We start from the raw sequence: 24,908 nt of genomic DNA on the forward strand, positions 1-24,908 counted from the left end.
CACAACTTGTAGAGAAGTTTTACATGGCTGAAATACTCAGGAAATGTCGCCAACATTACTGAGGGGTATTTTGCCATGAAAATTTTTTGATGTTCCCTGGCCTGGGAATCGAACCCACGACCTTCAGCGTGCAAGGCGGTGTGAATACCATTGCACCACGGTGGGACCCAATGTTACTGCTTATTGCCGAGTCCGAACGGCGTGTCTTAAGACACGGGACAAGGGAGACTTCTCTCATATCAATGAGTGCACCCGGATTCATATTAGCTCAATGATATGGGACCTACTGTTTATTGCCGAGTCCGAACGGCGTGTCTTAAGACACAACTTGTAGAGAAGTTTTACATGGCTGAAATACTCAGGAAATGTCGCCAACATTACTGAGGGGTATTTTGCCATGAAATTTTTTTTGATGTTGCCTGGCATGGGAATCGAACCCACGGCCTTCAGCGCAAAGGCGGTGTGCATACCATTGCACCACGGTGGCACCCAATGTGTTTCTATATAAGATTATATAAAATCATAATTATAAAGTGATTCGGTGAAAAAACCTCACGCAAAAAAATGATTTCAAAATTTGAATTTATCAGAACTATGGTACATTTTTTAAAGTCACTGAAATCAGATATAAAATAAACTTTGGAGCTACATGAGGTAACCAAACTGGGATAACATTTGTTTCTCCCTAATTATACCTTTAGGCTAGAAGGGTATATTCACTTTGATACGAAAAATGTCTGTCTGTCTGGCTTGTGCGCACGATAACTCACGAACAGTTCAACCGATTCGAACCAATAGGTATCGTAATATTTTGTCCAAGCTTAGCTTAAGTTCGAATATGGGCCATATCGGTCCACTCCTTCTGGTACCTCCCCCACAAAAGTTCAAAATTTGTCTGTAAAATTATCTGAACGATAACTCTCGAAGGGAGCAATCGATTTGGTTAAAACTATGCACATCGTATTATTTCTTCCAGATATAGGTCTAGTTCGAATATGAATTATATCTGTACACTCATTCAGGTACCTCCCATACAAAATTTGGATAAAGTGAAGTATAAGGGCTCCTCTCGGAGCCTCCTTTGTCAGGAAGTTTTCCTTGCGGAAGTCCATACTTCCTGAGATATTGGCCTAAAAGATCTAAGAAACCCTGACGGCACCAACCAAAATGGCAAATCCGCAAGATAATCCTCTCAGCGAGTTTTTGATTGATGCAGGCTTTGCACATCGTATTATTTTATCCAGTCCAGTATGGGATTGAAATATAGACTATATCGGTCCACTCCTTCGGGTATCTCCCACACAAAATTCGGATAAAGTGAAGTTTAGGAGCACCTCTCGCATAGTTTTGACTCTTTTTCAGTAGATTGTTGGAGCGGCCTGATTTACAATGGTACATTTTGTTCCGGAGTAAGTCAATACTTCCTAAGAAAATGGCCCAAAAGCTTCAAAACCCCGTTCAGATATTGTGCAAGATAACTCTTAAACTTTTTCAAAAATTTCTTTCAAAAAAACTTAACAAGTGAGCAAAGGCTATAGTCGGGACGGGGCCGACCATGTGATACCCTACACCACTACCCCTGTGCATAAGCTTTTCACTGGTAAACATTTCTTTTAGGGAATATAAACCGACTACCACCAAAAATAATACGCCTCTTTGTCTCTGGGAACAATGTTTTTTTTCTTTGTCTCTGTAGCCATAAGCAACCAAAATTTCGTTATCATCCGATCAAAATTACGACCTGTAGCTTGATTGCAAAAAATGGAAGAATTGGATGCATTACCGACTATTGTGGTATCTCCCTTGTTTGACCACCTTCGCCAACCTGCTTTACACCAATGTAAAGGTAATATTTTCTTCTTCCATTGACAGGCTTTGTTGTTGGAATACCCCTACTAGAAGCCAATATATTCACAAAGAATAAAACTTTGAATTTGTCTCCAAATGAGTTTTTCCCCATTCCGACCCCTAAATATTATCCGGCTATCACCAAACTCAATAGGCTTCTTCCTATGTGGGACCCGCATCAACTCCTAAAAAATTCGTGACGATCCGATTAAAATTGCGACCTGTAGCGTGATTACAAACAAATCGGAAAATGGGATGCATTACCGACTATTGCGATATCTCTGTTGTTTGAGCAGCTACATCGTTGTAAAGGTGATATTTTCTACTTTCCTTGCCAGATTTTGCTTTTGATATACCTCATAAAGAAACAGAGATATTGGCTTTGAAATAAAACGTAGACCTTTTCTCCAAATAAGTTTTTGCCCATTCCGACCCTTGAATATTATCCGACCATCATCAAAATCAGTAGGCTTCTTCCTCTGTGCGACCCCCATTAACCCCTAAACTTTCGTGACGATCCGATCAAAATTGCGACCTGTGGCGTGATTACAAAAAAATCGGAAATGGGATGCATTATCGACTATTGCCATATCTCTGACATTTGACCACCTATGACAACCTAATTTACATCGTTGTAAAGGTGATATTTTCTACTTTCCTTGCCAGATTTTGCTTTTGATATACCTCTTAAAGAAACAGAGATATTGGCTTTGAAATAAAACGTTGACATTTCTCCAAATAAGTGTTTGCCCATTCCGACCCCTGAATATTATCCGACCATCATCAAAATCAATAGGCTTCTTTATTTTTGGGACCCCCATTAACCCCCAAAATTTCGTGACCATCCGATCGAAATTGCGACCTGTAGCGTGATTACAAAAAAATCGGAAAGTGGGATGCATTATCGACTATTGCCATATCTTTGCTATGTAACCACCTACGACAACCTACTTTACACCGTTGTAAAGGTGATATTTTCTACTTTCCTTTCCAGGTTTTGCTTTTGATATAGCTCTTAAAAAAACAGAGATATTGGCTTTGAAATAAAACGTTGACCTTTCTCCAAATAAGTGTTTGTCCATTCCGACCCCTGAATATTATCCGACCATCATCAAAATCAATATGCTTCTTCATCTGTGAAACCCCCTTTAACCCTGAATTTTTCGTGACGATCCGATCAATATTGCGACCTGTAGCGTGATTTCCAAAAAAATAGAAAAATGGGATGTATTTCCGACTATTGCGATATCTTCGTTATTTGGTTACCTACGCTGACCTAGTTTGCATCATTGTAAAGACGGGATCTTCTACTTTCATAGTCAGGCTTTGCTTTTGGAAAATGTTCAACCAAAGCTGTGATATTTGTCAATATAATTAAAATCGCAAAAATTAAAATTGGGTTTTTATTTGCTACTATTGCGATATCTTCGTTGTTTGATCACCTACGAGCACCTACTTTACATCGTTAGAAAGGTGATATTTTCTGCTTTCATTGTCAGGTTTTGCTTTTGGTATACCCCATACAGAAGCTGAGATATTGGCTTTGGAAAAAAAACATTGTCTTTTTATCCACCTAAGTTTTTTTGCCCTTTCCGACCCCTAAATATCATCCGACCATCACCAAAATCAATAGGCTTCTTCCCCTCCGGGAGCCCCATCAACATCCAAAATTTCGTGACGATCCGATCAAAATTGCGGCCTGTAGGGTGATTACAAGGTTTAGATGGACAGACGGACGGACTGACGGACGGACACACATAGCCTGATCGACTCAGCTCGTCGAGACATTCATTTTGATATATATATAAGTATGGGTCTACGACCATTATTTCGATGCGTTACAAACATTTTTGGCCAAAACCAACTTATAATACCCTCCCCACATAGTGGTGTAGGGTATAAAAACTAGTGTAGTGTTACTTTTATTATTATTATTTATATTTTTTTTATTATTTATATAAGTTTGATTACACTGTGCAACATTTTTAAGGTGACCTTGTGCAAACAATTCGAACTGAGGATTTTTTGAAAGAACAGATCCAAACGACAAGAAACCCTAGTTGGGTTTTGTTGTGTCAGATACAGCTCGGATATTATGGCCCCATCTAAATATGGTTAAATATTGAGTTTTTAAAGAAATTCGGGGCTATATCTATGAAACCAATGCGAATCTTCATCTGACCTCTGAAGCAAATTTATAGATAAGGTTGAGAATAAAATATTTGGAGAAATAATGAACTCGAAAAACTACATTTATTGCCTCAAATTTCAAAATATATGAAAAAATTCTACAATTTTTATACATTTCGCACCGTATCTCCAAAACCGTCAATTTTTTCAGAACATTTTCTTTTGGAAAAATATTCCCTGGAATGTATTACACAACTCTTCAGAACATGTCATTGTTTTAGAATGCCTCTATGCCGTTGTTTTCAGTACATTTTTCAACGAGGATTTAATAAAAATGTCAATAACACTGTGCAACATTTTCAAGGTAATTTTGTGCAAACAATTTCAAATGCGGTTTTTATGAAAGTTCAGACGCAATAGACAAAAACCCACTTTTTGGGTTTTGTTTTGTTAGATCGGGTTCGGATTTTATGGCCCTATCTAACATGGCTAAATATTGACTTTTTAAAGAAAATCGGAGCTATATCTTTGAAACCAATACGAATCTTTCCATGACATCCGCAGCAAACTTGTAGATAAGAACAAGAAGATGTATTTAGAAACATAATGAACACGAATAACCTCATTTATTGCCTCAAATTTTATAATATATCTAAAATATCCGTGATTTGTGTATATTTCGCAGCGTATCTCCAAAATCGTCAAATTTTTCTTAATGTTATCTTTGGGAAAAATATTCGCTGGAATGTAATACACAACTCTTCAGAACATATCATTGTTGTAAAATTCCTTTATCGCGTTGTTTCTATAATATTTTTCAACGACAATTTGATAAATATATCAACAATACATTAAAATTTCAAATATGACTTTTAGCCCAGCCTGTGTGAACGTTGCTTGAAATATGTTTTGTAGAAAGTATGATATGAAATAACGGCTAAACAACATGAAATAAGCGTTTACAGTTTCAGAATGTTCTGAAGAATTGCTGAGGACATTATTTAGAAAATTTTTGCGAAAGGCTACTTGGTTCAACTCTCAATAGTTTGGCAGTTACTGACCATAATTTCAGAAATTATGTAATCTTTCCTATATTTTATGAATTTTGATGCGCTATATGCGGTTTTTCCTAGTTCGTCTGTTTGACATATAAGTTCTACTACTTTAGGACTACAATATTGCTGAAGAGCGCAAAGCGAAATTCTTATTAGTTTCTGAAATCAATTGAAAAAAGTGTAGTTTTAGCCCGGTTTAGATGTGGCTATAAAATCCAAACTCGATCTGCAAACACGAAATCCAACTAGGGGTTATGCAGTCTTAATATGTACTTTCAGAAAATGCCCGCTGAAACAACATGAAGTAAGCATTTTAGAGTTCCAGAATGTTCTAAAGAATTGTTGAGAACTTTATTAAGAAGATTTTTTCAAAAGGTTACTTGGTTCAACTCCCAATTTTTTAGCCGATACTGACCAGAATTTCAGCAATTATGTACAAATTTCTGTATTTTATAGATTTTGGTGCCCTAGATGGAGTTTTTGTGATGTGGTTTTTTCAAAAGATAAGTTCTACTCGTTTAGGGCTACAATATTGCTTAAGACAGCAAGGCCAAATTCCTATTCGTTTCTGCGATAAAGGCCTGATAAATGCAAAAAAGTGTAGATTTAGCCCGGTTAACATGAGGCCAAAAATCCAAACTGGATCTGACAGGACAAAACCCAACTAGGGTTTTTGTAGTCTAAATATGTACTTTAAAAAAATGCATACAAGAAGTTGTTTGCATTTTCAGTGTTGCATAGTGTTATTATTATTATTTACATATCTAAAATACTCCCTGAAGATGAAATTCATAGAATTTCGAAATATTGGAGACAATAAATAAATAAACTAAATTTATAGATTTTTTTCAAACTTATTTTAACATAATTTTATATTTTTTCAGTTCTTTATGAGGAAGTTTGGTTGCCAAAAATTTTTGGTATAAGCCCACGTTACGGTACCTACAGATTTTAAAGCAAACTCGCAATATAAAATCAATGTATTTTATATACGGCATAATTATTGTGTTTGGTTTGGTTTTATTGTTTTTTTTCTTGGTCAGTGGTCACTTTGTCACTGACTGATACGTACTTACTTGTTTTTTTTTTTTTTCAAAGATATACGAGTAATTTGTTAACACAAATAAAAAAATTAAAATTTTTCTCAAAATGGCATAACCATGACCTTTTTCAATATTTGAAAGGAATTAACGTTATTTTAGTTATTATTAGGTTTAAGTATATTCATTCGTGCAACAGGAAATAATATTTGAGAATTTTATTTTTTTCATTTCATAAATTTTTTCAAAAAAAGTTTTTTTTTTTTTAAATCGATTTGTGCGTGAACTTTTTTATATTACAATGGAATAAACGTTATTTTAGTGAATAATAGGCAAAAGTTCATTCATCCGTGCTACAGGAAATCATTTTTGAGAAAAAATTTCAAAAAGTCATACACGTAATGTACATATGTATCTATCTCTACGATGAAACAAACACATATATGTACATACATATGTATGTATATCCATTCATTTGTTCGTTCATTTAAGCTTAGTTTATTTATAAATTTGCGGGAAAGCACAACAGTGGCAGGTGGAATTTATCAATGACAATTGACCACAAATGCGAAGTCTACCTTAGTGGTTGGTATTGGTTGTTGTCGTTACTGGTATTGTTGTTATTGTTGTTGTTATTGCTGAAACCGACAATAACGGGTTGGTCGTCTCATGCATACATTCATGTCTAAAACCGCATTGATTTTCCAATTTAACATGAAGACGCATTATTCGTTCATACAATATCCGTTGTTTTCGAAAAGGATTTTTGCTGAAACACAAATACATACGAAACGTGGTAATATTAGATTGTATCACAGTAAAATGTTGATGATGTATATTAGAATCCTCTGTAAAAGAAATATTTGTAAATAATTATTTCTGCAATCGGTTTAACAAATACTTTAAACATCTGATTGCGTTAACTAATTTTAATATTCAAAAAAATTGTATATCCCTGACGGTCAATTAGCAGCAGACACAAAACCACCACCGTTAGTTTACACACAAACTCTACTCACACAAGCTACGTTATACCCTCCATATTATGAAATAGAGGGTAAAAATAGATTTGATAGAAGACCTGAAAAACGATTAGCTGCTCTGCTATTCGCGAAATACCACTACTTATTTGAAAGAAATTTGATTTGTTTTCCTTTTTATTTTCATAAACATGGACACTTGACAAAAGACGGTTGCCCAGCAAAATTTGAAGGAAGGGATCCCATGCGATGACGTGATTTTATGGCATCTTTTGCATTGGTTCAAACGAAGTCGTGAAATATCCGATCTTTTCATTAGCATTTGAACCAATGCAAAGAAAGTCGTGAAAGATCCGATCTTTTCATCAGCTTTTGAAGCCATGCAAAGGAAGTCGTGAAAGGTCCGATCATTTCATCTGTATTTGGACCCATTCCATCGATCCAATAGAGATGAATTTTGTGTTTTTATTTATACAATTTTTTCTAAATATATAAGGTTAATTATTTACAATAGTCTTGATGTTGTCGGAGACTCGAAATCACAACCAACGTTGTTAAAACTCTCGTCGCACAGTGGTTCAGAATCGTTTTTTCCTGGTAAAAATTCTGTAACTTTGTGTAACTTTGAATGGATAGAGATATTTTCACAATTCTTTTTTTGTCAGACAGATAACACAATCAGCTTTCCGGTGAATTATAAGCGGTCAAATTAGGTCTGGTAGTTGCAGAGGAATTCAAGGTCAAAGTTAAACTTTTGAATTTTTTTATTATTTTTCATCAAAATATCAGTGTTTTTGTGTTTTTTATATCTTCATATATATTAAAGATGGTCAAACGCCAATAAATAAACTATAAAAAATACAAAAAAGAACTAAAAAAACTCGAAAAAAGTTAAAAATTGTTTTTCACAAAATTTTCACAAAAAAAAAATTAAAAAAAATTTAAATTTTTTCAAAAATTAAAATAAAATGCTCCTTGGATTTTCATAAAACCTTTATAACTCATATAAAAACTCATATACTCCAAAAATTGTTAATTTGTATAAAAAAGCTGTAATTCATATGGGAAATGGTATGGAAAAACACACATTTTTACCCATGTAATTTCAATAAATTTAAAAAAGTGTTAAACGGACGGAACGGGACGGTAACAAAAGTATATATGGGCTGAAAGAGGAGACTCTCGGACATATTTCAGTGAAAACAGAACATTGTTCCATGTTGTTCCACAAAAGTTCTAGTCCAATAAATTTGGAATTTCATAAAATTTAGTACCTGAGGAAAAATAAAATAGCTCATGTTGTGTAAACGCTATGGTAATTTGTTTAAACTATTTTTAAAGTCCACAATCCTACCTACCTAACAAAAAACAGCGAACGCAATTTATGTTATAGTTTCCGAGAAATAGCTATTTCTTTCTCCAGAAGTTTTCAAAAATTACGTATTTCTCAAACATGGGACAAATTTTCGTCTTTAGGGGCACCCCACGCCCGCACCTTCCAATATTTTGACCAAATTTTTTGGTTTACTTAGTTTCAATATGTTTACAATCGAATCCCATATAGAAATTAAATATCATTGACAAAACAACATTTTGATTTTTGGCCAGGAAAATCGTTTCTTGAACCATTGTGCGTCGTAACGATAATGGCATTGCAAAGGGTTGGTGAAAATTACATGCCAAAGCATTGGTGGAGATGACATGCCAAAGCATTGGTGAAAATTACATTCATCGATGAAGATGCTAAAAAGATGACATGGCAGATCACTTGCACCCATGATTGAATGGCATCTTTGTCATCGAACATTTTGCTGGGTTGATTTTCAGCAGCATTGCCATATTGCAATTACTAAATTCAGTACAAATTCAGTTTGATTTTGTACATTAACAATGTGGCAAATGTTCAAATTAATTTGAATTAAGGCTGTTAATGCAAATTAAGACTGCCGTCTGTCTAGGCTAGAAGGCGTCCCATGTTACCATACATATTAATCCTTTAATTTATGTTGTAAATAATTAAAATATTTCTTGACATATTATTTAGATTCCAATTTCAACTGCCATTGGCAAATATGCAAATACATTAAATAAACCGCAAAAAGGAAATAACCTTAGTTGCCTTATTAAGATTGACTGACTTGCAGACAACGAACACTGACTGCATCATCATCGTCCTCGCATGCACTACACATTTGTATTCATCAAAGAAAATTATTATTACATACTTTTGGACAAAGAAACGTGACTTTTTTGGTTTATGGTTAAGTATTTCCATGCTTAATGTCTATGTGAAGAGTGTGCGAGTGTGTGTATGCATGTGTGTGAGCATCTGAATATGAATGAATTTATGTTCATATCATTTATTGCACTTCTCATTAAAAACAACCTGCCACATATAAGATCTATTTCAGTGCCTAGAAATATGCACTTATGGCACGTTCCAGCAATTAAAAATATAACGCTTTGTTTTCATCTTGTTCTTCTTTTACTTCTTCTTCTGACAAATGAGAATCGCATTCTTATAAATTTTGAAAAATATACAGAATGCCACTTAGATGTACGACATTACGTAGGTAGGTATCTTTCTATGATGACGTCTGCATGAGAAATGCATAAATAGAATGAGGTGTTAAGTAAGTATAGAATGGAAGAAGAATGCTAAGTAGTTACTGATGTACATATCGCACAATAATTCAAAGAGTGGCATAACTCAAAATTGCGTTTTCTTAGTTAGCATTTTCTATTTCTTCTACGACTTCTACTTTATCTTGTGTCAAATTTTAATGTTGATATCTTTCTCTAACTCAACAAGTTACAGCTAATTTACTAAGAGTTTGACATAAATCAAAAAAAAAAAAAGTTTTCGAGTTTATGAAGCACTAAAACAGTTCGAATCATACTTGATCTGGCACAGAATCATAACACTGGTATTTGGCTAGCTGTTTACAAAAATGTTCCACGTAGTTATTCTAATTTTTTAAATTGAGAAGTCCAATTTTAATCGGCAACTTAAATTGCGTTTTTCTCGAAACTGTGTTTTCGAGATGTGTCTGTCTTTAAGTAAATGATCGATATGTACATTTGAAAGACAATATCAAGGTAAGCATTACACAGTATACATGTAGCAATTTTGTAAATTATACCATGTAACTCTATCATACAATGTTATAAAGCGAGGAATTTCAGTTATCATTTCTGTCACCACTGCGCTGATTGTTTTTTTCAAACAAATGTTTCCATGACATTATCCAGGACTTATGTATGCACATCTCTGATTTACATACAAGTGTCCATGTCCATCCGTCTGTCTGGGTCGATGGTTAACACAATAACTCACGAAAGGAGTAACTGATTTGGTCCAAACTTTATACATCGTACAAATTAAATGCAATTTATTAAATGCAATTTACTGTTATATAATTATAACACATTAACATAGGGCCATCTTTTGATATAGCCCATTTTAGCTAAATTTTTTGACCGAACTACCTGCTATTTGGCATTTGAGATTCCAGATTCATAAAACTTCTCTATCAAACTTTGCCAGCAAAGGTCCATGTTTTGGTTCTGAGCTTTTAGCTAAAATCCTCAAAATACCAAAAATGGGGAGGTACCGCTATATGGGGGATATACCAAAACATGGACCTATGTTGATTGTCTTTGGTGGAGATGTTTTGTGATCACTAGGAACTTCAAATGTCAAATTACAGGAAGTTCCATTAACATTTTTAGCTAAAATCCTCAAAATACCAAAAATGGGGAGGTACCGCTATATGGGGGATATACCAAAACATGGACCTATGTTGACAGTTTTTGGTGGAGAGGTTTTGTGACCACTGGAAACCTCAAATCTCAAATTAAAGTTAGTTCGGTTAAAAATTGTAGCTAAAATCCTCAAAATACCAAAAATATGGAGGTACTGCTATATGGGGACTATACAAAAACATGGACCTATGTTGACAGTTTCTCATCTCAAATTACAGTTATTTTGGTTTAAAATTGTAGCTAAAATACTGAAAATACAAAAATTCGGCAGGTATCGTTGACAGTTTTTGGTGGAAATATTTTGTGATCACCAGGAAGATCAACTGTCAAATTACAGGTAGTTCGGTTAAAAGTGTTAGCTGAAATTTTCAAAATACCGAAAATCGGGAGGTACCTATCATTATATGGGGCTGTACCAAAACATGGCCCTATGTTGACAGTTTTTGGTGGAGAGGTTTTGTGACCACTGGAAACCTCAAATCTCAAATTAAAGTTAGTTCGGTTAAAAATTGTTGCTAAAATCTTCAAAATACCAAAAATATGGAGGTACCGCTATATGGGGACTATACCAAAACATGGACCTATGTTGACAGTTTCTCATCTCAAATTACAGTTATTTTGGTTTAAAATTGTAGCTAAAATACTGAAAATACAAAAATTCGGCAGGTATCGTTGACAGTTTTTGGTGGAAATATTTTGTGATCACCAGGAAGTTCAACTGTCAAATTACAGGTAGTTCGGTTAAAAGTGTTAGCTGAAAATTTCAAAATACCGAAAATCGGAAGGTACCGTTATATGGAGGCTATACCAAAACATGTACCTATGTTGACGGTTTTTGCTGGAGATGTTTTGAGATCAATGGAAACCCCAAAAGTCAAATTACGCTTAGTTCGGTTAAAAAATGTAGCTAAATTCCCTAAAATACCGAAAATCTGGAGGTACCGGGCTATATCAAAACGTGGGCCGATCTCGTACTTGACCTGCCTATGGAAAAAAACAATCGGGTGCAATAATATAGCGCTCTAGCTCAAGTGTTGTGGACGCTATAGTGATTACAACAGACAGACATGGCTATATCGATTCTGAATTTTATCCTGATCAAGAATATATATGGTAAATTTCAAATTTCCTTTTCAATACCATTAAAAAAAAAATTAATTTTTTTTGCGATTTTTATACCCTCAGCATTTATGCTAACGAGGGTATATACACTTTCATACGTGCAAAATGTGCCTCATCGAAATAATGGTTTTAGACCCCAAGTATGTTTGGACGAAATGTGTTTCAGACAATTTGGAGTCGATTGAGCAATGTCCGTCCGTCTGTCTGTCTGGCTGGCTGGAGCCCACGATAACTCTCGAAGGGATGAACCGATTCGGTTCAAATGGCTTTCAATTTGGCTTTCGTAATATTTTGCCCAAACTTAGTTTAAGTTCGAAGATGGGCTATATCGGTCCACTCCTTCCGGTACCTCCCACACAAAAGTTCGAAAATGTTCCGAAAATTCGTGCGCGTGATAACTTTTAAAGGGAGTAACCGATTTGGTCCATACTTTGCACATCGTGAAACTTGTACCAGACTTAGATAAGGTTTCAATATGGACTCAATCGGTCCACTCCTTCAGGTACCTCCCACACAAAATTTCGGAAAGGTTCAGTTCAGGGCCATCTCTCGAATCGCTTTGATTTTTGTTTTAGCAACTTGTATTCACGGCCCCGCATACGGCGGTACAAGTTTCATCAGGGGCAAAATCCTACTTCCTGAGAAAATAGTCTGAAAGGTTGAAAAAAACCCTATGACACCGTGTGTAGTTGTTGGAGCGCAAGATAACTCTCGAACGGATTTGCCGATTCGATCCAAAATTTGGCCTTCATAATATTTTGTCCGAACTTAGTTTAAGTTCGAAGATAAGCCATATCGGTTCACTCCTTCAGGTACCTCCCCCACAAAAATTCAAAAATGTTCGGAAAAATTGTGCGCACGATAACTCTTGAAGGGACGGTCCGATTTGGTCCATACTTTACGCATCCTAATATATCTACCAGATGTAGATCAGGTGTAAATATGGTCTATATTTGCCCACTCCTTCGGGCACCTTCCACACAAAATTTCGGATAAGTCCACTTTAAGACCAGCTCTTGACTAACTTTGATTTCTGATGAAGCAACTTGCAATCGCTGAATCAATTACAACCGTAAAAGTTTTTTCAGGGATGTCCATACTTCTTGGAAAAACAGGCCGAAAGTTGTAAAAACCCCTCTCGAAGTGATAGACCAATTTGGTCCAAAATTTTGCCTTCGTCATATTTTGTCCAAACTTAGTTTAACTTCTAAAATGGCCCATATCGGTCCTCTCCATAGGATATCTCCCCCACAAAAGTTCAACATTTGTGTCCAAGTGCAGTTTAGGGTCTGCTCGGAGATCCTTTGGAAATTTATACCGATGATGTACAGTCATTAATAGTGGCTAGTGGTAAACCCACAGCATATATATGTTCTCAAGTAGTAGATAGCGAAGTAGCTATGTGTTAATTTTATATAATCACAGATCGCCATTTCTGTTAAGTATGTACAAAATCTTCCAAATAAATGTGGCCTTTGGCAAAAATTGAATTAAATTGATGTACAGCCATATTATGTGGACAAGTCCATGCTTCCTGGCTTACTGGTCCAACATGTGTACTATAACCCACTGAAATGACTAGTTTGCGCGATATCTATAGAAAAGATATGGCTCTCAAAATAATATCCACTTCCGTAATGCACTATGTCGGTTCATTCCTTTTAATCCTAATCCACGTTTTTGTCGGCAAGCTCAAATGTCCAAAAAGTGCCACAAATTTCTGAAAAGACCATAAATACATTCGATCTGTACGTAGATGAAAGTTCCAATTCAAATAGGCTGAGGGTATATCTCTGTCGGCAAAGCCGACTGATACTTTTTTACTTGTTGGTACTTAGGTTAAGAAAAAAATTGTGGTTTCAAATATGTTCGCGTTCACAAAATTGGATGCTGCACCAAAAAGTTATAGGGGGGTTTGTTCCCTTATAAACAAAAAATATTTAAAAATTCCCTTTGGGTTGTAATAAAAAATATATATATAAATCGTTAACAGAATTTGATATCTATCGGTAGATGCTAAATTATTTTCAAAATTTATTTTTATTTTCGCGGAAAATAAAAAAATAATGAAGAAATCTTGGAGTAAATTTTATTTATTCTAATTTAGAGTCCATAAAAATCTCTAAAAAAATAATTAAAAATACGTACAGAATCTAGACAACGTGTAGACAAATGTGAGACCAAAATTATAAAGATTGGGTTCATATGCATGCATATTACAGCAACAACAAAAGACGAAAACTTATTGTTGAAATTTATTTCAAAATTATATATTTTGGTTTAATGAGAAAAATTGGAGAAACATTTTTGCCTTTTCGAATACAGGGAGTCCATTTCTATCAGTATGCAAGGATTTTCCCATGTTTTATTCAGCGGCCAAAGTGTGCCATCAGTTGCATCTTACTATTCAAAAAACCTTCAGTTGGTCAAAAATTACGCGATGTGCATATGATTATAAGGTGCATCCGATTTCAATGGCCGCCTATTAAAAATACGTCAATATAAATTATTTTAGACAGATTCGCCAAGAACTGCGGATGTGCCACCACATTCTATTTTGGGATAAATAGGGATATTACTCCCGAGTCTTTGTAATTTGTGACACACCTTTTTGGCAAATATTATAATCGCGTATAAAGGATTACATTTCTGTAAAAATAATCAAAGAAAATCGCGGTTCAATTCGCGGAACTGTCAAAATATATTTCTGCAGATTTTCCTACTATCAGGGTATCTATATTCGCCGTTTTAGTGGATGGATTCGAATGCGAAAGGGCTTATTAGATCCGGCACGTAAAAAAAACTAAAATCACGCGGGGTTCAGGGGTACCTGTACGACACTTGTAAATTTTAAAGCAAAAAAATAGGTTTTTTCAGAAAATTTACGCACCAAATTTTCGCCTTTGGACTCCTATTACTACGAAGCTGTACGGAGCACACTCATGAGATATACATCGAACGACGTGGAATCGCGAGTTCTACAATCCTATATACTAGTTTCGATTATTATCTAGTTGCACCCTCTAATTATAAGAAAAATTCGAAAAACTGAAATCAAAACTTCAAAATGCCAGCATCGGTTTTAGGGGGATGCAGTGTATATATCGAAAAGTCATACACTAGAACCATGTTGCCCAAGGGGTATTCTTTAGTTCTTTCTTTGAGCACAGGTTTGAATTTTGCGTGGTTTGGCCAGAAATCAAGAAAGAACACAAAAAACTTGTTTACTTCAACACATGTTTCCCATTTTTTTATATTACCACCAACGCAGCTTCCACGAAAGTTATGTGTTATGGCCCATATTATGAGATCGTGGCTAAAACACTTCAATTAATATAAATATATTCATAATTTATAAAATATATTAACAGTTCGCGACTTATTAAATGGTGAAACTCAACTTCAACGATTGTAAAACTTTTTTGAATATTTCCATATACTTTATAGCGTCGCAAATGTATATTTTAATGTGTTACACACGGAAAAACAAACTTAATATACCATCCATACTATGGAGGGCGATACATATGGACTCCGAATCGTACTCGCGTTACTGTTAGATCAAAAATTGTCTCTGAAAAAATTTTGGCAAAATTTTAGCTAAGTCCTGACAAAATAGGTTAAGCCGAAAAAAGACTTTTATCAATAGACAGATTGAATACGGGCTACCAAAATCTTTTTTCTAAAAATTGTGTAGTAAGGGAGCTTCAGAATTTCATGGACGTATAAAATTCCCGACAAAAATATCGGACTTTTGTGGAGAAGATACATGAAAAAATTGACCGATATAGTCCATTTTGGAGGTGGACCTAATTTTGGAAGCCATTCCTTTTGATAGTTATCCTGTCAAGCCGTCACCGTAAGATTTAGAGCTTTCAGACCACTATGTCAGGAAGCATTCACTTACCTACGAAAAATAAGATATCCCTGTAAACAAGACCGCAAGAAGTATCATTGGTCAAAATGTCCAACGGATCATCCAACTGCCCTTAAACTGCACTTAGTTGATCTTTTGTGACGGAGGAATCCGCAGCTGTTGTCCTTTATAGACCGGCTTGCTGCTTAATATATGTACGTATGGAAGTAATTTTAGGATGAAATCGGATATTTGAAATTTTGTGTGGGAGGAACCTTAAGGAATAAACCGATAATATATAATTGTTCCACAAACATCCCATACGGGACAAGGGAGACTTCTCTCATATCAATGTGTGCACCCCGATTCATATTAGCTCAATGATATGGGACCTACTGTCTATCGGCGAGTCCGATGCATACCATTGCACCACGGTGGCACCCCCGAAATAATCTATATTCGAACCTAATTTATGCCTAAAAGAAATCGATTTGGACCTTCGAGAGTTATTGCGCGCACAATTTTGGCAAAACATTTTGAAGTCTTGTGATGGAAGTGATCGAAGGAGTGGTCCGATATGACTTATAGTTTGGACAAAATATTGCGAGATTCCAAATTTGGACTAAATCGGTTGATCCGTTCTAGAGTTAGCATGCGTTCGAGCCAGACAGACGAACGAAATGGGCAAAATTGTGAAATTGGTTATGAGAAGTCTAAGACCCTTATTTCGATAAGGTACAGGCCACCCCTGCGTAAGTCCCTGTTCAATTGGATGATCCAGTGCGAATATGTGCACTACAGTAACAACCATAAACAGATATAAACACTGATACCTTACATAAAACTTATGATGGAGATATGTGTATGGATGTGGAGGCAGGAGGCCAGCCGAAAATATCAAAACTCGAACCTACTCGTACATGGAAAGTATTTTGTACGTCCGCTAAATCTCTACTATACAAATTTTGCAGCAAAATATCTTGAAAATCCAATACATAAAACGGTTGAAAACTTTACATAAGGGCTACAGGAGGCCGATACCCACTGATGTAAGATGCATTTTTGTTATCTACGTCTTTCACATTAAAATTTGTTACAAAATTAAAGTTGAATGAAAGCAGAAATATAAGTTCTCAGTCTTTTGTGGAATCAATAAATGAATGTTCTTAACGGTTAATACCAATCATCCTTTCATATCATCAAGCAACAATTATTCGCCCATTTGAGATTCCAAAAAAAAAACAATGTTCTCGTTTATGAAGTGTAATAAATTTCTCGTATATTGCAAATATTTTCGTTAAATACCAATTTAGCACACTATACAGGCACGTATATGTATTGTCGGTCATGTTTTCTCGTTTGAATAACATTTTGGTATTTTCCAAAAAAATGTCGAAATTTTCAGCAATTGGTTTTTAACTGTGAGTTATTTTAGGAATTCATTTCAATTTAATTAATTAGAATTATTTTTAATTTAAATATATTGCCATGAACACCTACCAATGTGTGTGCACGTGTACGAACTTATTTCAATACACCGAAAAAAATATATCCTTTACTATGAAACAAAAAAGGAGAAAAACCATTATCAAAACAGGTTATTATTTCTTATCATAATTGTGATTTGTTGAAATATGTTTCAAGAGGAAAATAGACTACGAAGGCTGAACCCCTTATTGAAAACTTAACTACATTTTCTAAATGTTTCGGGACGAGCCGTTTAGCCTAGACAATAAAAGGTACTAAGTTAAAAAAATAAGGGGGGAATAAATTCTGACCTTTGCCAATAAATTTAAGCCTTGGCACTAAGGTAAAAAATAAGGGGGGAATAAATTCTGAACTTTGCCAAAAAACTTAAGCCTTGGAGGCTACAAAAATATTGCCTACAACAACTTTTTCGCAGATGTTTTCGGTTCATGGAGAACCTGAAGTGGCAGTTAATAAACTATTCCCGTTGTGTCTAAACCCTTGGAAATACGCAAAATAAGTGAGAGCTTTACCAAAACATTGATCTATAGCAGACATCGGGTTCGCAGATAAATGGCAAATTACAGATAATCCGGATGATAATGTTGACTAAAATCTTCAAAATACCAGAAATAAGAAGTTACCTTTATGTAAGAGCTTTACTAATGTGAGAAACTTAAAAATAGTTTGGAAGAAATATTAGATTATACAAAGTTAGAACCAAATCCGTTCGAGAGTTATGGTACCCTCCAAATATCCTGAAATAGTTTTGAAAAATTTTAAGGATCTTGATGTACGAAGCTACACCTAGAATGTCCCAACTCTTTACAGTGTAGGTGCAGATGATATACTTGAAAAGTAATAAGCTGATTTTTTCGCTACACAAGAAGTGCAATGGAAATGGGACGACGCACATTGGGGCAAGATTCCAAAAAACAGAGATTAATCCAGGGATGCATTTGGGTGATCTAATGTTAATATTTTTCGAATATTTACACCTCAATCAATATAACGGAACACAGTTTTGGTGAAAATTAAGGGATTGGAGAGAGAGGGTACCATAAAAAGTATGAAGTGTTTTTAATCTTATTTGATTAATCTATAATCTACTAATATGATTAATTATTGGTTAAGCTAATATTTGGCAAACATTTATTAAGATCGGTCAACATTTTAGTGTAGCTCGAGTGTCTTGACCACATTTTTTTTTTTTTTTTTTTTTTTGAAAATTTGTCATTATAGATCAATGTTTTGGTATAGCCTCCATACAGAGGTACAGTCAAATTTGGGGTTTTTTTTGAATTGTACATTTTGAAGGGATTGAACATATTTTTATCAAACACCATCTCCATATATTCTCGTTGTGGAATAACCACCATATAAAATATTTCGCTACTTTTTTAACTCTAAATACTTTTAAAAAATACATTTTAAATTAATTTTTAATATGTTTCTAAACTTCTTTTGCCATAAACATATTTTTCTAAGATTCTATATCTACCTGAAGTTGACGATTTCATTCTAAAATGGCCACTTTTGTTATGTAAAAAAATATTACATCTTATTTCTCTTATTGCTCCTATTTGTGCTCTTCAAATTGTTAAAAAATCTTTAGCTTTAACACAGTGTAACTTTTGAAGTAAACAATATATGATTTTGACATTTTGGTTAGGGACTTAGAATTTTGTACAATATTGCCATGTAACGACAGTTATACCAAAAACCGAATTTAATTATTTTAATTAATCTCTTTTTTTTGCGATTTCACCCCTTGTGCATCGCCATCATTTCATATAAATCATTATACGAGGGCAGTTCGGAAACTTCTTAGCCTAGCACAAAAAGCGCGGTATAAACAGAAAAAAGTTAAGTGTTTTGGAAACTTCCATCTCTGTTATGAACACATGTTAAATTTTGTTTCGATCTGGCAACACCTTCATATAGAAACAGGTGTTCAAAAAAGACGCATCCGCAATTTTTTTTACAATGGAAAATTAGAAATGCGTGCTGTCATTAAATATTTACATAAAAAAGGTTTATCGGGACAAGAAATTCATAATGATATGGTGAATGTGTTAGGTGAAAGTGCTCCTTCATATGCAACAGTAAAAAATTGGGTTGCTGAATTTAAACGTGGTCGTACAAGCATTGAAGATGAACCACGTAGTGGACGTCCAAAAACAGCAACAACAACAGAAATTGTAGCCAAAGTGCATGATATGGTATTAAATGATCGACGAATAAAGTGCGTGAAATTGCTAATATAATGGGCATCTCAAATGATCGAGTCCATTTAATTTTGCATAAAGAACTACAGATGAAAAAGCTTTCTGCAAGATGGGTGCCGCATTTGTTAACAGTCGATCAAAAACGCATAAGAATGAACATTTCTCAAGCTTGTTTGGATCGTTTTAAGCGAAATAAAATGGATTTTAAGCGTCGTTTCATAACTGTTGATGAGACATGGATCCACCACTATACTCCAGAGACAAAAGAACAATCGAAACAATGGACTGAAGCTGGAGGAAGTGCCCCAAAGAAGGCAAAAACAATTCAATCGGCTGGTAAGGTTATGGCAACGGTTTTTTAGGACTTCAAAGGTATTTTATTGATTGACTATCTGCAAAAGTGTAAAACAATAAATTCAGAGTACTATTGCAACCTTTTGGATCAATTAAATATACAAATTCGAGAAAAACGTCCTGGCTTACAACACAAAAAAATAATTTTTGATCAAGACAACGCACCAGCGCACAAGAGTGTTTTAACCAAGGCTTCGGAGTCGAGCCATTTTTGGTCAGACTCCGACTCCAGTCCAATTTTTTTCTCGACTCCGACTCCAACTCCGGAGTCGACTCCGAAAAAAGATAAAATAAAATTGACAACTTAAATTACAGTCATTTCAGTTTGAACTTTCAAGATACATTACATTGCACTATAGGTAATTTGCCCTGTTTTTGAGGCAAAAAGTCGATTTTACAACTTTTAATAATAATAATTTTTTAGTTGGCATTGAAAAAAGAACATGTCAAAATTTATTAATATGAATGATATTTTTCAAAAAAGCGTCATTATCGCGGTTTAAATTGCAGTCAAATTGAGAATTTCGAAGAAAAACTAAAAAAATACATATTGCAAGGCATATTTCAATGTATTCAAAACCGCGGAAAAATAAATTAAACATAAATATATGTAAAATGGAATAGATTGGCAATTGCGAGAGGAATTTATTTAGTCTATAATATAGCTTAAACATTTTGGGTAGCGACCAAAAAACGCAAAAAGTCAGAAATAAATATTTTATTTTTCTTAAAATCACTTCATATAGACTTATACTAAATTGGCCGTGTTTGGCCGTGATTTTGCCACCTAGAACACATTACTGAAAGTGTTCTGCTTTGGTACTACTAGGTTTCAAAACCCGATTTTGCCCGTTTTTCAATATTTATGAGATTTTATTAGGTTACTTCTCAATAAAAAGTCTTAAAATTGTGGAAGTTTGGTTTGAGGAAATAAGTAATGAATATACAAAATATTGCTGTTTACAATTTCATTGCAAGTAAAGTAAGTAATGGCGACAAATTGTTCGGTATATCCGTGGTTTTCTATAAACGGTGCGGCAGTAGTAAGCTTTATTTTATCTCTCTATTACATATTAATCATTGATACGGTTTAAAGGAGTACTAAACTCGTCTTAATTAACGTATATTCGAAAAATATATAAAACTGCTGTAACAATTCGTTGGAAAATCTACCCGCGGGGACAAAATTTGTGTTACTTACTACCGTGATCGTTTTCATCAGTTTGTTGTGTATAAGAAAACTAATGAAAATGGCATTGGAAAAAATAGCTTTGTTCGTTATATACGTAGTTGCTTATAACCGTTGTTCCTTATATCCGAATTTATCTGTAAAAATCTTTGTTTTATCTCACTTTTACACAAAAATAATTTAAAAAAGTTAAAAAATCCTTTATTTCCGCTGTTATTAATTTTTGTCTCAAAAACAGGGCAAATTACCTATAGTGCATTGGGAGGATACCAAAACATAGTTGTTCGTTTTTTTTTTCTCTGACAATACGGAATACAAAGTAACAAGCACTTCAGTATACTTCACACTTCAGAACATGTAGCAAACCCCTTCAAAGCAACTGCAATCGGACGGTATCGTTACAAGGTTTCTCTACCTAAACACCAACATACGAGTATATTTACAATTTTCCGAATTTGACTTATGTACCCAATGAGACTCGAAATATCAAATTACCATAATTACTGTCCGGTAACACTCTTTGTAATTTTTTGAGTTATGGAAAATTAACGATATTTTAACACCGCATCGTGATAGAAGACCAAAATAGCCTATTTCCCCTTAACATACACTTTCGTGGTTCAGATTACTTGAAGTTCACATTTATAGGGTTTTTTTATATTTTCACGATTTTGCTTGAAAACGGTAAGTCCTATCGAAGATATTGTTTCTGCAAAAATTCACTAGAGGATTGACCTTTACAATTTCGTAGGTTTTACCATTTTTGAGATATAGAAGTTTAGGTCACATTTTTAGGTTTTTATTGCTTGGGAACGGCAAGTCTTATCGAAATGGGACTGGAGAAAATCATATAGCTGTGGAAATTCTCTACAAGACTGACTTTTGCAATATTTTCCTAGGTTCTACCATTTTTGATATATATAAGTTTAAGTTGGTAAATTGTAGTCATGGTATAGTTTTATAAAGAGGCGATACAGTCAGTGCAGAGAAAATTTTCACTGCTACAACATTTTCTTTACACCCATTTCCATTGGACTTCCGGTTTTCAAGCAAAATCGTGAAAATTTAAAAAACCCCTATAGGTGTGAAGTTTGACCGCGATTTATTTAAAAAGCCCTCCGGCTATTGCAGTTTCAGAATCCGCGAAAACTTCTCAGGTGTAAGCTCCTTTTATTTAAATTTGGTTAAGGGGTACGGTGGCATGTCTTTCGTATGATTTCCCTTAAAGTACTACAAGGTCTTTCATAGAAGTCCAACAGGTTCTTTTACATCAGACATAAATGACTTCTAACAAAAAAACAAGAGAAGACCACTGAGTCTTCCATAAAATGACCTGTAAATCTTCTAAAAGATCTTCCCCAAGTATATTTGGAGCATGCAAACATTATTCCAATCAATTGACCCAAAAATGCTTCCGATATGCATTTGGTAGTCAGAATAGAGATTAAGAGTTTTTTTTTAACTATGATCATTTAAATAAATTAAATTGATTTGACAAATTTTGATAAATGTAGAACAGATTTTTGCCCGGAGTCGGAGTCGAGTTTTTTTTCACGACTCCGGCTCCGACTCCAGCAAAATTTGCTAGACTCCGACTCCAACTCCGACTCCGAAGCCCTGTTTTTAACAATGGCTAAAATCAACGAATTGAAGTACGAGTTGCTTGACCACCCACCTTATTCTTCTGATTTAGCTCCCAGTGACTTTTACTTGTTCCCAAATCTAAACAAATTCCTTGCTGGCAAGCGTTTTACCTCAAATGAAGATGCAATTACAGTTGTAAACCACTATTTTGAAGACCTTGAGGAAAACTATTTTAATCAATGGATAGAATTGCTAGAAATTGAAGTTTCAGGAGATTATATTGAAAAATAAAAATATTTTTAAAAAACTAACTATTCTCTTTCATTGATAGGCTAAGAAGTTTCCGAACCGCCCTAGTATATAGTACTTATAACATAATAGTGGACGTGCACACATTATCTTCTGTAAGGTGAACACAGACATTAAGTCAAACCACGACATTCTGCACAAATGAAGACAAAAAAAGACCCAAGGATATTTTCACCATTTTTGGCATAACTCAGAATGCGCAAGAAAGACGTAAGTTTTGTTTGCGCAATATCAAAGACAACACTCAAGAGAAAAATACAAAAAAAAACTCACGACCTTTTTGAGACTCTTTTTTTAAATTATGCAAAATCTGGACACATTCCTACAAGACTTTTACAGAACATTTTTTCCTAAAATATTAAGAATTACCTCTGTTTGAAACATCCACTTTGAAAATGTCAAGTTTATGTAGCAAAAACTATGTTATGGCGTTTTAAAAGCAGCAAAATTTAATAATTTTCACCTGTTTCTTAAATTTTAAAAATATGTTCAACTTTAGCACTGTGCTACACGAAAAGTAAACAACATACGACTTTGCAATTCATGCTAGTGAGGTAGAAATTTGTACTCGTTAACCATGTCAAGACAGATTTAAAAAAATTTGTGTGTTTAATTTTTCAATGAAGACCCGCTTTTTTAATTATGGCCCAACATGCGCCGTACAGCCATGACAGGGTATCCAATGACTTCATTTGATTCCAACATGTCAGTCAACAAGTAAGAACGGCGTTAAGTTCGGCCGGGCCGAACTTGTTATACCCTCCACCACAAGTTGTATTGAAGTAAAATGGAATAATTAGTTTCCTTTCGTGTATGAAGAAGACTTAATACTAAATTTCGGTAAAACAATGTGAGGCACCATTCTATGGGGGCTATTTCAAAACGTCGATCTATACCGACAAATTTCTGACGGAAAGTTTTTAGGCTCAAAAAAGACCAAATACCAAATTTCCTATATTTCGGTAAGAGAATGTGGTTAAAACTTAAAAATACCGAAAACTAAGAAGTACGCTTCTATGGGGATATAGGAAGACGTGGACCTATACTGATAATACTCTTCTGGAATATTTTATAACTCTTGGAAGACGAAATAAGGAATTTCAGTCATTTCGGTTGGATATTAGCGTCACAATCTTCAGTGTTACGAAAATCGGGAGGTACCGTTCTATGGGGGCTATATCGAAACGTGGACCTATACCGACGAATCTTAGTCAGAAATCAAGCAATATGAAAGCGTGGACCTGTACAGACATATTTCTGGTGAACAGTTTTATATCACATTTATGACTAAATACCAAATTTCAGCCATTTAGGTGGAATATTGAAGACACAACCTTAAAATACGAAAAATCGGGAGGTACCGTTCTATGGGGGCTATATGAAGGTGTGGACCGATACCGACAAAATTCTGGGGGAAAGTTTTATACCCCTAAAGAAGACTAAATACCAAATTTCAGCCATTTTGGTACGAACAGTTTTATATCACATTTATGACTAAATACCAAATTTCAGCCACTTTGGTGGAATATTGAAGACACAACCTTCAAAATACGAAAAATCGGGAGGTACCTTTCCATGGGGGCTATATGAAGGCGTGGACCTATACCGACAAATTTAAAGGGGAAGTTTGAGTACCCCCAGCGAAGTCTAAATACCAAATTTCAGCCATTTCGGTGGAATATTGAGGCCACAACGTTCAAAATACCGAAAATCGGGAGGTACCGTTCTATGGGGGCTATAGGAAGACATGGGCCGATACCCACAAAGTTCTGGGGGAAAGTTTTATACCACCAACGTACACTAAGTACCAAATCTCAGCCATTTCGGTGTGATAATGAAGCTAAAACCTTAAAAATACCGAAAATCGGGAGGTACAGTTCTATGGGGGCTATATGAAGGTGTGGACCGATACCGACAAAATTCTGGGGGAAAGTTTTAAGTAATAAAGTAAGTTCAAATAATAAAAACTTCTGTACCAAAT

The sequence above is a fragment of the Musca autumnalis genome, unplaced genomic scaffold, assembly GCF_047663935.1.
Source record: "Musca autumnalis isolate F117 unplaced genomic scaffold, ASM4766393v1 scaffold_1, whole genome shotgun sequence".
Classification (NCBI taxonomy): domain Eukaryota; kingdom Metazoa; phylum Arthropoda; class Insecta; order Diptera; family Muscidae; genus Musca; species Musca autumnalis.